We start from the raw sequence: 15,124 nt of genomic DNA, 5'->3' as shown, positions 1-15,124 counted from the left end.
GCCTCCCAGGTTCAAGTGATTCTCCTGCCTCAACCTCCCAAGTAACTGGGATTACAGGCATGCACCACCACGCCAAGCTAATGTTTGTATTTTTAGTAGAGATGGGGTTTCTCCATGTTGGTCAGACTGGTCTCAAACTCCCAACCTCAGGTGATCCACCCACCTCGGCCTCCCAAAGTGCTGGGATTACAAGCATGAGCCACTGCGCCCAGCCAAAGGTGGTTCTTAGAATCCAGACCAAAAACAGAGTCTCTACTTGTGGATACCAGGCAGTTCATGTGAAACCCACTGTGGCTGATGCTGTGTCCTTCTAATTCCTCATGATACTCTGGGTTCAGTACACACAGACAGTGTCCTACTATAAACACCTGCTGCTCTCTGCTGGAAGGCTTTCTCTGGTCTCAGAAGATGGGTCAGTTTAATAAAGGGACAAACTGGAAGTGCCTGGAAGTTAAGGTTTGTGGGAAGAACACTCAACCAGCAACAAAAGAGAATTAGTGGATAAGTACCTCATTTTCCTTGCTCCTTGGTGGGACAATCCTGAGATATGTTCTGCACAGCCTCCTAAAGTGGACTTGAACCTAGTTGCTCACAGTGGTAATCAGATCGCTAATACATTCATTCCCTGTCTTGATTCCTCATTCTCTTACTGGTGCCTCCTGGGTTCACTTTCTAAATAACTACTTGTCTCGGGATCTGCTTCTGGAAAACCCAGTTAAGACATCCCTTAAACATCCCTCCCTCTCCACCCAGCAGCCTATGCATACTTGTTCATTGATTGGGTGACACTCTGCAAATCGCCAGCAGACAGCTTCCTCTCTCTTGGCTAGTCTGTTTTCTGCAGCTTAGGGCTTTGGGGTTTGTGAATCTAGAGAATTTAAGTCAAACTTCCTTATTTGGCTGCTTGAGCAAGGTTTCACCAAACCCATATTATTTACTGCTCAGTAAGTTTCCCAGTGAGCATCCAGGAGGTCTTCAAGGATGGGTGAACATGGTGGCGGGTGTGGGGGAACTTACCTTCACTTGTAACTGAAAACAGCAAGACTTTGGGTTGGATGCCAGTGCCCTACTGTGCGAGCTCCCTGTTGCTGTGGTCTCTCGGTGCAGTGTTGTCCCATAGACTGCATGAAACTTCTTCATTGCCAGTCCAGCCTTCCTCAACTGATGAACATTCCAGAGCTGGTGATTTCTTTGGCACTTCTGTCACTCCTCAGTCAGAAGCAGTGTGATTTGTGAATCCTCAAGTTCAAGGTCTAGCTCTGCCTGTGACCTGGTCCCTGAGGTCCTGACTTGTGTCCACCACCTCCTGTCCACCTTCCCTAGATGTTGAATGGCATCTCAAATAAGATGTTCAAACAGAGACTCACTCTCCTGTGGTCCCCTCCAACATGGCTCATGGGCAACTTTTTCCTTCTAACAGCATGGGACCAACAACTGTGGCATCATTTTGATTCTGTTCTTCTCACATCTTGCATTTCATCCTTTAGTCAATACTGTTGCCTTTTCCTCCATAATCCAGCCAGGCTCTGTGTGATTGCATCTTCCCTCCTTCACTACTGCCTCCTTGGTTCAAGCAACCATTATTTCTTGCCTGGATCTCCTACATGGCCTCTTGACTTCACCCTTGCCGACTGTCTGTCTATCCACAGCACAGTAGCCAACTAAATCCTGAGCCAGAACAGGTCCCTTCTCTGCCAGATCCCCTATGGGCTCCCATCCCACTAGAGTCAATGCCAAGTCTCTGTAAAAGAACCTCTCCCTCATAGCTCTCTGCACATCTCTGACCTAATCTCCTACAACTCACCTCCCGGCTACCTCCCCTCCAGCTACACCATCCTCTTCGCTTTTCTTCCAGCACCCCAGCAGCCTTGGCTTAGGGACTGCACGTACTGTCCCCTTTGCTTAGAATATTTTTCCCCCAGAAGAAGCTTCACCTCCTTGAGATCTTCACTCTAGTATGACCCTACTGAAAGCTGCCTCTGCCTCCAAAGCACTGTCTATTCCCCTTGTCCAATTTATTTTTCTCTCCAGTACCCATTGCCATTTGGCATTCCATAGACTTTGCTTGGTTATAACTGTCTAGAAGGTTTGGCAAGTGGTAGGTGTTTGACCTGTGTCTGCTGAGAGTGAACGGATAAAGGCATGTATAATTAAACTGTGATCTTGAGTAAGTTGTTCTTCTCTGGACCTCAGGGTCAGGGACAAGCAACTTGAGGTGATTTTAAAGTCCTGTTCCTGCTGTTGCTCTCTGATTGCAAGAAGAGGCTCACTAAAAGAAAACCAAAGATTTCCCCAGCATTTGTCAGCCATGTCAGGAATGAGTTTCTGGCTTTCTCAGCTGAGAAATGATTTAATGAGATAGATAAACTGGATGGGGTCAGAGGTATATTTACTCTTTTCATCTGTAGGAATGGACAGAGTCAGGGACCCCTGAATCCATGTTGGGGGCATCTGAGGTCTGTGCTTACTGGCTTCTTTACCTAACTTGCTCTAATTTTGAGTGCCTATGACAGTTTTCTTTGTGCTCCAGACGTGTGTGTGTATGTCTAAAAGTACCCAACAGCCTAATGAATATGGACTCAGCAATATGAGCCAATGTAACAATGGTAACAAGAATGCACAGCCCCAACTCTCCAGGCTGCACCTAGAACCTCAGTCTCAGATATTTCAGGCATCTCAACCACTCTCCTGACAGCTGAGGGTCTGGACCAACCACTTGCCCTTATGGCATGTGGCTCCTTCTCTCTGGGAGTGGGGCTTGCCCCTCTTTCCACAGCTCTGACACCAGGGAGCAGTGCTGGCCTGAGCCCATCCCAAGCTTGGGGCTCTACCCTCCCATGTGTACCCAGGGGTGCGAGTGGAGGCTTCCCTGCCAGTCAAGATACATGGCTCTTCCAGGGCTGGGCTGGCAGCCAAGTGGTTGTTGTGAAACAGTCTGTGTCTTCCCATCATGGTGGGCGTGTCCAGGGTCAGGGCGAGGCTGGTGGCCTCCCTGTTTGCTCTGGCTGGGTTGGCAGTACTTCATCCTGCTAAGCTGGATAACTGGAAAGCCCTCACTGGTCACCCACCTCTCATCCTTCCTCCACACGAAAGCCAGAGGGACACTTTCAAAGACTAAATTCTATAATGCCACTGTCCTGCTCAAAACCGCTCAGTTGCTCCCCATTGCTCTTAAGACAAAGTCCAATCTCAATAGCATTGGCTCAGCATATAAAGCCTTTCATGAGCTGGCTCCCGGCTACCTCTTAGTCCTGCCATGCCCTCCTCCAATCCACACAGGGTGGGACCAGTTCTCCCTGTTCTCTGTGCACTCATGAGGTTCTCTCAGCCTATTCCAGCACCATTCATATTACATTGCGATCACGTGCTCCCTTCTCTGGACCTTGCACTCCTCAAAGGCAGAAGCTGGGCTAAATCTTTTAAAATCTTCGATACTTGGCACAGTGCCTTGCTCATGGTACAGCTCAGTGTATGTGTGTGTTTGCACATGTCTGTGCATGTTTATGAAATGAATGGGTGAAGCCCAGCCCCATAAGGTCCAGGTTATCAACCTGCTTTCCCTCTCTCCATTTTTCACCTCCTGAATGTGGAAGTGGCTAGGGAGGAGCCTTTAATCCTCTCTTCCGCTTTCACTTTGAGGGCTACTGCCTGCTGGCCACTTGCCTCTCATACCTGGCCACTGTCATTTCACTGGCTTGCCTTTTGCTCCTTACTCTCCCATCCTTATGTAGCTGGTGTCTCCCCTCCCCTCCCATGCTCATCCATCCATGGGACCAAACGGCCTCTTTTCTGTATAGGTCTGCAGCAGACACAGGGGGTGCTCTGTCACCAACTGACTATGTGGCCTGGGAAAGTCACTTAACTTCTCTGAGTTGCAGCCTCAAGGAGGCCATCCAAGGCCCTCAGATTGGGCATTGCACAGTGCTACAGACTACGCAGTCTATTGAATGATGATCCTGGGTCAAGCAGTGCAGTGACCGAGCTCACGTTCCTCTGATCAAAGGGGACATGCTACCGTGTAGGAAGACAAGTTTGGTGATAACATTGTGCCTAGCAGCTGAGCACACGCTAAATACTTGGTTAAGTGGTAGTATTTGAAGCGGTCTTGTTATCACTATTATCACCATCATCATTGTTACCTAATGCATGTGAGACTCCCTTTCTTCCGACCTGCACCGTATGGCTGTAGCTTCTCTCTGTGGTGGTGGGAAGTAGAGGATGTTAGTCTTGCATGGCATTTCTTGAGCTGTGTGGTCATATCAGAGTGGATTGCTTTGTCACACGGAAGATATCACTATTGCCTGCCGCCGATGGGGTAAACATGGCTGTTCTTTCTTTCCTGTTACTGCCTTGGTTGAAATGAAACACATGCCCATAAATGCACACTCAGAGAAGAACATGGACAGACAAGCAAAGCTTGTCTTTGCTCAAGCTCTTCAGTGACAAATGGAAACATACAGGATTGGCAGAGGGACTGGACAATGGGCACTGTGTCCTCTAATCCAGCAGATTGGTCCCCTTGCACCATGCAAGAGAAAACCTTGGTGCCTATTCTTTTGAGATGGTCCATGATGAATATTCCTTATGTTTCCAGAGTGTCCCATAAATATGTCCCATTCTTTCCTCACGTAACCCCCCTGCCCCAGTCTTGACCTTACAGGTTTCAGGACTCTCTACCCCTCCAAGCAGAAACTCCCTCTTCTGCTGACTCTGCATTTGTACAAACTTGAAGTAAGTGCCCTTTAAATTTCACACCCCGTATGCCTCACTTGCCTCATCCTTATCATGATCATGCTTCTTTCTGTCTTGTAAGTTTTCACCCTGGACTGGTCTGTGAGTCAAAGTCATTCTCTCCACTTGACAGTTCTTAGACAACAGCTGTTTTTTCCCCAGACAAAGAACTGGGGAGAACAGAGAACATTGAGCCCAAGGAAAGAGTGCATCTTAGCTCCAGTCGCTGTAACAAACATATACACTGAGTGGCTTAAGCAACAGACATATGTTTTTTATAGTTCTGGGGACTGGGAAGTTTAAGATCAAGGAGTGACAGATCTGGTGTCTGATGACAGTCTTCTTCCTGGTTTGCAGACAGATGTCTTCTTGTTGTATCCTCATATGGTGGAGAGGAGAGAGAGTGGAAGCAAGCTGTCTCTGTCTCTTCCTATAAGGGCACTAATGTTATTCATGAGGGCCCCATCCTCATGACCTAATTATCTACCAAAGGCCCCACCTCATAATACCATCTCCTTGGGGTTAGAATGTCAACATATTCATTCTGGGGGGACACAAACATTCAGTCTACCACAGAGGGGAAGGAATCCCTTCTGGTGGTCCTTCACACTGTGCTCCAGTTGGAATTTTTCATTTTCTTGTCCCTAAGTGTCTAAAAACAGGTAGATATTGTACACCACAAGGTCTGGTTTCCCTGCCAAAAACCTTACCAAATCTGCATAAGAGAGTCACAACCCCTTTGCTGCCATTCCTCTGACCTTATTACACTCAAATTGAGCGTCCTTCAGAATCATAGATAGCTGAGCACCACCGTTCTGAATTTCTGAGAAGGTAACTCTGTGACAGGGCACGATAATTTGCATCTAACACTTTCCAGGGAATGCTGATGCTGCTGGTCCAGAGAACACACTTTGAGAACTCCTGAGCTAAAGAAAACTTTGCTGCCTTCCCTCACACTTGGGTTAAATAACAGTCTTTTTTTTCATGAACTCAAAGGGAGAATTCCCTTGACTTCAAAGTGTATGTTGGTGGTGGTGGTAGGAAGTGAAGAAGGGTAGTTTCCCTACATTTTTACAATTATAATTGGCACACAGAAATGTTAGCCATTTGTAATCCCTGTAATGAAAAAGGCATTGTGCACAAATGTGACTGGTAGGAGATTTCTGCATTCAATAAAGTACAAAAAATATTGTACATTATCGTTACTGGGCTTTGTGGTTTATAAAGTGTGTCTACATGCATTTTCTAATTTGATCCTTAGAGAGACCCTGTGAGGTGATCAAGGCATACATCATTACCCCCTTCTATAGGTGAGGAATCACAAGGGGAATTAACCTTTTACTTGTTTGCTGTGTGCCAGGCACATCACACACAGCAGCTTGTTCACAACCACCGTCGGAAACAGGGATCATTACTTATCACGGAGATCAAGAAGCTGGAGTCTGAGAAGCTCAATGATTTGTCAAAGGTTATGCATTTAATTAGCAGCAGAGCCCGAACGAAAATAAATTTCTCCTGACTCAACATTCAGGGCTCTTGCTAAGACACTGCATTTTGTGAAATTGATCTCTTCAAGTTGTTATAATGAAGGAGAATCTTGTTCTTCCTTCAGATGCTGTCTCTCCTTCCCTCTTTGAGTTCAGTATTTTTCAATCGAGTTTTCAGATATTTAGTGACCCAGAATCAAGACACTTGGGGGAGAGTTGGACCCAGATAGGCTAAGCTGAGTCACAGCAAGAAAGAGGGAGTAAGTGGAGGGAGGTGGTTGGAGAATGCTGCTGGGTTGAGTGTTGACAGTGTTGTGGGCTTGGCAAGTGAGGGGCCGCAGAGTGGTTGCCAGGTGGGGTCTGTGAGAGGAGAAAAAGGAATTTCACAGTTTGTCTGTGGAATTTACATTGGATCCCTGTTAATATTCTTAGGGGTTGCAGGAAAGTTGAAATAAACACAAAATTAGTTTTGGCAACTGTAATGTGCTCATTTATAGGTGATGCTGTGCAGAGAATGGGTCTCATGTGACCCCAGCTTATATTAAGGTTACATGTGCATACGATTGCAGGAGATGTTTGAGATGTGAAAGGTGAGATGTGAAAAATGGGTTCAGTGACAGAGACACTAGGGCTGAGAAAGGGGAGAAAGGAATAAAAGACAGAGAAAGAAACATTTGTCATATATGTCTCTAAGGGCAGCCACTATAAGATTGGTCTCCACAATCCTTTATCTTAACCTAAGCATTTTCATTCTTTTAATCCCAGGTCTTTAGACAAACTCAACCAATTGTAAACCAGAAAATGATTAAATTTACGTATAGCCTGGAACCTTCCCCCATACTTCTAATTGTCCTGCCTTTCTGGACCAAACCAATGTTTTTCTCAAATATATTTAATTAATGTCTCATGCCTCTTGTAAAATGTATAAAACCAAGCTGCACCCCAACTACATGTTCTCAGGACCTTCTAAGGGCTGTGTCACAGGCCACGGTCACTCATATTTGGCTCAGAATAAATCTCTTCAAATATTCTACAGAGTTTGACTCTTTTCATTGACACTTTTTAAGCCTACAGCACCCGGTATGCCCAGGCAGTCTCCCATCCAACTACTAACCAGGCCTGACCCTGCTTAGCTTCCGAGACCAGATGAGATCAGGCATGTTCAGGGTGGTGTGGCTGTAGACAACACTTTCATTTCTTATACGTCATGATTCTAAGAGCAACAGGATAGAGGGAGAGGCTGGAAGACAGATTACCTCAATCACACCTGCACTGATTAGAATAGTACTTTTCAAAGTGTGGATCACGGCTCATTAGTGGGTCATGAAATCAACTAAGCATTCTGAAAAATAGAAGGGAATGCAATATAATAGAAAACATTATGCTGTATCACTTATAACAAGGATGTTTCTTATTTATTGCTGTAAATTCTTATTTATTGCTGTAAAACAAAACAATCCAAAACTTAGTGGGCTTACAACAACATTTATTTGTTCATGATTCTGCAGTTTGGCAGGGCTCAGTGAGGACAGTTCATCTCTGCTTCATGGGCATCGGGTGGGGTGGCTTATCCAGGGCTAGAAGATTGACTTCCAAGATGCCTCATTCACAGGGCTGGCAAGTTGTTGCTGGCTATCAGCTGGGAGCTCAGCTGGACCTTGGTGCTTCTCCAAGTGACCTCTCCGTATGGCTAGTTTGGGCTTCCCACCATATGACAGCTTGGTTCCCAGGGGAAGCACCACAAGAGTAAACCTAAGAAGACAAACCCCCCAGTAGGCTAGAGCTTACCAAGCCTTCACCCAGAGGCTTGTACCCTTGCTAATGTCTCACTGGCTGAAGCAGTCCCGATTCAGTGTGAGAGGGGACCACAAAATAGCATGAATACTAGGAGATGGGGTTCATTGCTGGCCACAAGCATAAGCGTTCTTTTCTTTTAAAGGGCCAGGTGTGGTGGCTGGTGGCTGTAATCTCAGCTATGTGGGAGACTGAGGCAGGAGGATTGCTTCAGCCCAGGAGTTTGAGTTCAATCACTGCACTCTAGCCTGGGTGACAGAGACACTAGGGCTGAGAGAAGGGGAGGAAGGAATAAAAGAGAGAGAAAGAAGAAAAAGGGGAAGTTATCAGGAAAATGAACAGGGAGGGACAGACATACAGAGAGGTCTCAGGGAAGGAGAAATCAAGGAAAGTAAATGTTTCTTCTGTGTCCCAAGGCTCTCTGCTACTGTGTTTCCCAATCTTTCTGAAATGTGATTATTAGGAATATGTTTTCCATTGCTACCCATTACTTATACAGACACACAACTGAAAAAAGAAAAACAAAAAAACACAACCCTCTTTCATTTCTTTTTTAGAGATAAGGTCTTGCTCTGTCACCCAGGCTAGAGTGCAGTGTTTGAACTCAAACTCCTGGGCTGAAGCAATCCTCCTGCCTCAGTCTCCCACATAGCTGAGATTACAGCCACCAGCCACCACACCTGGCCCTTTAAAAGAAAAGAAAGCTTATGCTTGTGGCCAGCAATGAGTCCCATCTCCTAGTATTCATGCTATTTTGTGGTCCCCTCTCACACTGAATCTGGACTGTTTCAGCCAGTGAGACATTAGCAAGGGACCAAGTCTCTGAGTGAAGGCTTGGTAAGCTCTAGCCTATTGGGGTTTTGTCTTCTTAGCAGGTTTACTCTTGTGGTGCTTCCCCTGGGAACCAAGCTGTCATATGGTGGGAAGCCCAAATTAGCCATACGGAGAGGTCACTTGGAGAAGCACCAAGGTCCAGCTGAGCTCCCAGCTGATAGCCAGCAACAACTTGCCAGCCCTGTGAATGAGGCATCTTGGAAGTCAATCTTCTAGCCCTGGATAAGCCACCCCACCTGATGCCCATGAAGCAGAGATGAACTGTCCTCACTGAGCCCTGCCAAACTGCAGAATCATGAACAAATAAATGTTGTTGTAAGCCCACTAAGTTTTGGATTGTTTTGTTTTACAGCAATAAATAAGAATTTACAGCAATAAATAAGAAACATCCTTGTTATAAGTGATACAGCATAATGTTTTCTATTATATTGCATTCCCTTCTATTTTTCAGAATGTTTAGTTGATTTCATGACCCACTAATGAGCCGTGATCCACACTTTGAAAAGTACTATTCTAATCAGTGCAGGTGTGATTGAGGTAATCTGTCTTCCAGCCTCTCCCTCTATCCTGTTGCTCTTAGAATCGTGACGTATAAGAAATGAAAGTGTTGTCTACAGCCACACCACCATGAGCACGCCCGATCTCATCTGATCTCGGAAGCTAAGCAGGGTCAGGCCTGGTTAGTAGTTGGATGGGAGGCTGCCTGGGCATACCGGGTGCTGTAGGCTTAGTGTCAATGAAAAGAGTCAAACTCTGTAGAATATTTGAAGAGATTTATTCTAAGCCAAATATGAGTGACCGTGGCCTGTGACACAGCCCTTAGGAGGTCCTGAGAACATGTAGTTGGGGTGCAGCTTGGTTTTATACATTTTACAAGAGGCATGAGACATTAATTAAATATATTTGAGAAAAACATTGGTTTGGTCCAGAAAGGCAGGACAATTAGAAGTATGGGGGAAGGTTCCAGGCTATACATAAATTTAATCATTTCTGGTTTACAATTGGTTGAGTTTGTCTAAAGACCTGGGATTAAAAGAATGAAAATGTTCAGGTTAAGATAAAGGATCGTGGAGACCAAGGTTCTTTTGAAGTCTTATAGTGGCTGCCCTTAGAGACATATATGACAAATGTTTCCTATTCAGGCCATTAAAAGGTGCTAGACTCTTAGTTAATCTCTTAGGAGAATCGGGAGGGCCTGGAAGAAAAAGATCTAGCTGTGTTAATATAGATTCTTTACAGATGTAAATTTTCCCCCACCAAGACAGCCTTGCAGGGCCATTTGAAAATATGGCAAAGAAACACGTTTTGGGGTAAAATATTTTGATTTTCTTCTTAGTCACATAAAGTTATGCCGGAGTCAAATTGGAAAGTAAGTCACAATATATAGGGTTAAATAAAGCCCATCTGATGAGAAGGGATTTATCCCTTCCCTGTTCTTGGCTATGAATCCTATAAGCACAATTTACAACCAAACGTGATCTACGGGTGACCAATCCTTCCAGATACTGATGTCACCCTCACTTCCCACCCAGACACCTGCTCCTCTGCCTATTTCTCCAGTCTCTGGGTTAAGATGGAACAAGCATCTTTCTGTGTTACACAGGCTTTCTATATTACAGTCCTACAAAATACATGGCTTCTTCCGCTCATACAGTGATTCCTGAATTGTGTTTCACAGGCCAGATGGATTGCATGCACCTGGGGAGCTTGTTAAACGTTGAGTCCCAGCTCTCACTGTAAGATATGGCCTCAACACTGAATGGAGAGTGGGGCCTGGGAATCTGCATTTTAACAAACTACCCAGATAGTTCTGCTGCACACTGGCTTTAGGTTCAACTATTCTAGGGGCTTATAGTCTGGATCAGGGCATTGTAACCTTTTTTTCTTTTTTTAACCTCAGGTCACAGTACAAAAAAATTTATATTTTGTCTTCGTGCGTATGCACATATGTGTAAAAGAAACTCAAGTTTTGCCAGACTCAGTGGTTCATGACTGTAATCCCAGCACTTTGGGAGGCTGAGGTGGGTGGATCACCTGAAGTGGGCGGATCACCTGAGGTCGGGAGTTCAAGACCAGCCTGACCAGCATGAAGAAACCCCGACTCTACTAAAAATACAAAATTAGCTGGGTGTGGTGGCACATGCCTGTAATCCCAGCTACTCGGGAGGCTGAGGCAGGAGAATCGCTTGAACCCGGGAGGCAGAGGTTATGGTGAACCAAGATCGTGCCATTGCACTCCAGCCTGGGCAACAAGAGTGCAACTCCACCTCAAAATAAAATAAAAATTAAAAACAAAAAAAACGCAAGTTTCATCAAGCTCTATATTTGTGCTGCATTCTGACATTTTTTAAGTCTGTTTTTTTTTTTTTTTACATGGTGGTTGTGACTCATTAAACTGCTTTTATGACTCACCAATGGGTCTCACTACGCAGTTAAAAACAAAAGTGACCTAACAAAACACAGCCTAGATACTCACATGGTAGACAGGGTGGATTCTGAGTGCTTTGCTGTAATGATGATTGTTTGGAGTTGCAAGCTCAGTTTGTCTTTTTCCAGGTGCCCTGTGATTCTAATGATAATGGGCTTTCATTCCAGCAGCACAGACAGCTTTGTCAGTGCAGTGATCCTCAAGAGAAGCTTGGGAAGCAAGCATGGTTTTTCCTGTGGCTGGGTCTCCACTAGAGCCCAGTCTAGTCTCAGAGTGCAGCTGGGGTTGCAGATTTTGAGGCCTGGGGCTTCCTCCAGCGCCCAGTTTGCAGGAGCTAGCAGGCCTAAGAGCTTCTGGCTGTGGGAGGAAGGCACTAAAATGGAGCAGGACAGACAGTGCAGGGCTATGATGGCTAGCCTCCACTTTCTCCCCAGGGAGTTTGTTTCTGAGTCCTGAGGGAGCAGGAGCTGGACTTCAACATCTAGAGTAGGCTCCCCGAAGGACACTGTGAGCCTCCCTGCAAGGGCTGAGCTGCTTCAGGATCTACCTGCTCCTGAGCACCTTCAAGTTACCTCTGGGGACTTCCAGAAACAAATGAGAGGAGACCACTCAGGCAGAATGTTGAGCACCTGCATCTTTATTATCCAATAATGAATGGAACCTCCTCTGAAACTGATATTTTCCCCTTATGTCACTTCTTAGGAGTTCCCTAGATTCACTGCCTTCTGGGTAAATAGTGTTTGCTTGTTCATAACCTGCCTGTCTCAGAGGCAAAGTGGACAGCCTTCACGGGCTGATCCAGGGTTAGGGCCCGGTCCTTGTTTTCTGTCCCATCCTCTCTGGGCCTTCGCTTGCTCCTCAGTCTCGATTCTTCCAGCCTGAAGAGGCCTCATCTTCTCTCTCTGTCCTCAGATTTCAGCCTCTCTGTCCCCTCCATCATTTTGACATTTGAGACAGCCACTGAAATCAAAACAGATTCAAAAATGTGCCATTTATGGTGTCCAAGAAAGCCAACCTGATCCCCAAATGATTGATTTAGTGCTTGCAGCTGGGCATGGATGCAGACAGACAGCTAATGAGGTAATTTTTCTAAATGCAAAGTGTAAACAAGATAACAGTTCTCTCCCTCCCTGTGAATCTCTCTGGGTTTCTGTCTGTCTCCCTCAGTTTTCTGAAGAGATTCAGTATACCAGTTTGCATTTCTACACTGCTATGGGTAGACTCATGGTCCTTTTCCCACCAAATGACACCTGAGGGTCTTAACCCCCATGGCTTGAGAATGTAACATTATTTGGAGATAGGACCCTTACGAAGGCAATCAAGTTAAAATGAAGTCATTAGAGTAGGTCCTAATCCAGTGTGACTGGCGTCCTTTTGAAAAGGGGACATTTTGGACACAGACGAACATCCATAGAAGGAAGATGACATGAAGAGTCACAGGGAAAAGATGGTTGCATATAAGGCTGGGGCACGCGAGGCCAGGAACAGATTTTCCCTCCCAGCCCTAAGGAGGAACCAGCCCTTCCCACACCTGGATCTCAGACTTCTGGCCTCCAGATGGTGAGACCATACACTTCTGTTGCTTAAGACACCCCGTCTGTGGTATTTTGTTCCGGCTGCCCTAGCAACTGGATATATACACATTTAAAAATCTGTGCTTCTGTGTTCTCTCTGCGAGAAATTCTCCTTCCTGAGGGGGAGGAGGGCAAATTGGGTGAAAACTGAGGGAGATTTACCATGAAGCAGGTGAGGTTTAGGCTTTGGGGCCCTCAGCTGCACCGGCCCTTCCAGAGCCCTGGGGATGTTTCCATGGGGCTCTATGTTTCTGTAAAATTTGCAAACTATGGTAAAACCGGTTGTGACTGCTGACTCTTTTCATGGCAGTTTTCCCTCCAGCCTTTTCTATTGCATGGTGGCCTTCAAGTTGCCACGCAATGTTCTTTGAGTTGGAAATGTATGTAACTGGGGTTCAGGGGGTTACAGGTATGGTTCACAGTCATTTCCACACATCTTTCTACCCATCTGGTTCGGCTCCCCATCCCCACCTAAATCTCACCGAGAATTATCATCCCCACGTGTTGAGGGAGGGAAGTGATCGGATTAATGGGGGCAGGGCTGTTATTGTGATGGCGAGTGAATTCTCACGAGATCTGATGGTTTTATAAATGGCAGCTTTGCGCTCTCACCCTCTCTTTCCTGCTGCCTTTTGAAGAAGGTGCTTGCTTCTCCTTTGCCTTCCATAATTATATGTGAGAGATGGGAAAGTTCTTCAAAGTTTGTATCTTAGACTACATTATAAGGAGTTACATCTCTTGCTCTATGGCCATTATCCACTATTAGCATAAACATATAACCATGTATATATTTTTCTCTAAATCAGCTACGTCTTAAATCAGCTACCTTGACTGGCTCCAGCATGTCCCAACAGAACTGGGCAAGCTCCAAACCCTGGTGCATGCCATTCCTTATTCGGAAACCCTCCTGACCTTCTCCTCACTAACTTCCTCTCCTTCCTTGTCTTCTTCCTCCTCTTCTTTCCCCTTATCTGGGAAATTGCCAAGGTTTTAGCTTATCGGGTCAAGCATAGAATGTGAGGTCCTGTTCCGGTCAATGGAAACTGGACACAGCAGTAGGGAGATTACGTCAGGTTATGAAAGTTATAAATGTCCCTGTCTCCTTTGCTCAGGTGTGCTCTTGTGAACAGACAGCCTGCGAGTTGCACCCTTCCTGCAGGAAGCAAACTAGCCTTGCTGAGTGATCCATTGTCTCGGTGTGGGTTTTTCCCGGATGTTATAAACCCGTTTCCAACGAATTTGGGGACTCGTCTGGGATTCTGTTTTTCCTCTGGGGCAGTCCTTGGTCCTCTCTTGTAGGGAGGCGCCCCACCACTCTATTGCATTGGCCCCGGGGAGAGAGCCAGGACTTACCCGGTGTGAGGAATAAACCTAGATTCTCAGCAGGGGAAAGAGATTCCAAACCGCGGCAGCCAGGGGCCTTGACCAGGCAACCTCGTGCACGAGCCAAGGTAGGAAACATTGCAAAGAGGCGACAAAGTACTTCTTGGTGGTCAACTTCTGGAGGGTGGAGAGTGTGTGAATGTGGTGCTGTTCGTGTGAATGGTGACAGGTCCTGCTGGGGAGCAGCCAAGGAGGACGGCAGGAATGAGAAGAATGTAAGGGATCCTCAGAAGGGGGAAGGGAGGAAACAGGTCAACCTCCCAGGGCAGTGAAGGCAAGAAATTCCTAGCTTGAGGAGTTCAGTCTTTTGTAAGCTTTAAGTTTTAACAACAGAATAGGCAAGAGATTCCCAGCTTGAGGGGTTGGGTCTTTCATAACAAATGATAAAGTATTGCTGTTTTATTTGGACTAAAGAACCGACCCTCAAGCCCGCAGTTGTCTGGCCAAAATTTGGGTCGGATGAGGATTAGGTCCCTAATAACGTAGGTCAAGAGCAAAAGCTGTAGGTCTCACAAGAAGAAATAGACTATGCTCTCTGTTGGTGGCAGGGGCCAGTTCTCTGCCCATTAAGAGAAGGAAGAAAACAGTAAAAATCAGGAGCAGTCTCACCTAAAAAAGGTGAAGCTTTTACCCTTGAGCAAATCCACATGTAAATGGGATCCTTTAAACCACCTTCCCTAGTTTCCAGCTCCAGCTCCTGCTCCCGCCATCCCCATGGCATCACCACCTCCTCCCCAGCAGTGGTTGCCACCCCAAACCCAACCCAGAATTTCGTACTCCCCTGTATAACTCAGGCTCTTGGGAGCTAGCGTCTCAGAGGCCTAATCATCGCCAGCCTGAGTGTACTTTCTTAAAGAGAGGTCTCCGCCCGGAGATAGAGCAATGCAAAAGAG

At 46.1% G+C, this 15,124-nt stretch overlaps 2 pseudogenes; one reads left to right on the top strand and one right to left on the bottom strand.

Annotated features, from left to right (window-relative positions):
* Window positions 1–7,283: 7,283 nt before the first annotated feature.
* LOC116533738 lies at window positions 7,284–7,402 on the bottom strand (annotated as a pseudogene).
* A 2,053-nt stretch (window positions 7,403–9,455) lies between these two features.
* LOC116533749 lies at window positions 9,456–9,574 on the top strand (annotated as a pseudogene).
* The last annotated feature ends 5,550 nt before the right edge of the window (window positions 9,575–15,124 follow it).

The sequence above is a fragment of the Sapajus apella genome, unplaced genomic scaffold (assembly GCF_009761245.1).
Source record: "Sapajus apella isolate SASKATOON/1434 unplaced genomic scaffold, GSC_monkey_1.0 scaffold83, whole genome shotgun sequence".
NCBI lineage: Eukaryota > Metazoa > Chordata > Mammalia > Primates > Cebidae > Sapajus > Sapajus apella.
This window is presented reverse-complemented; position numbering and strand designations above follow the sequence as displayed.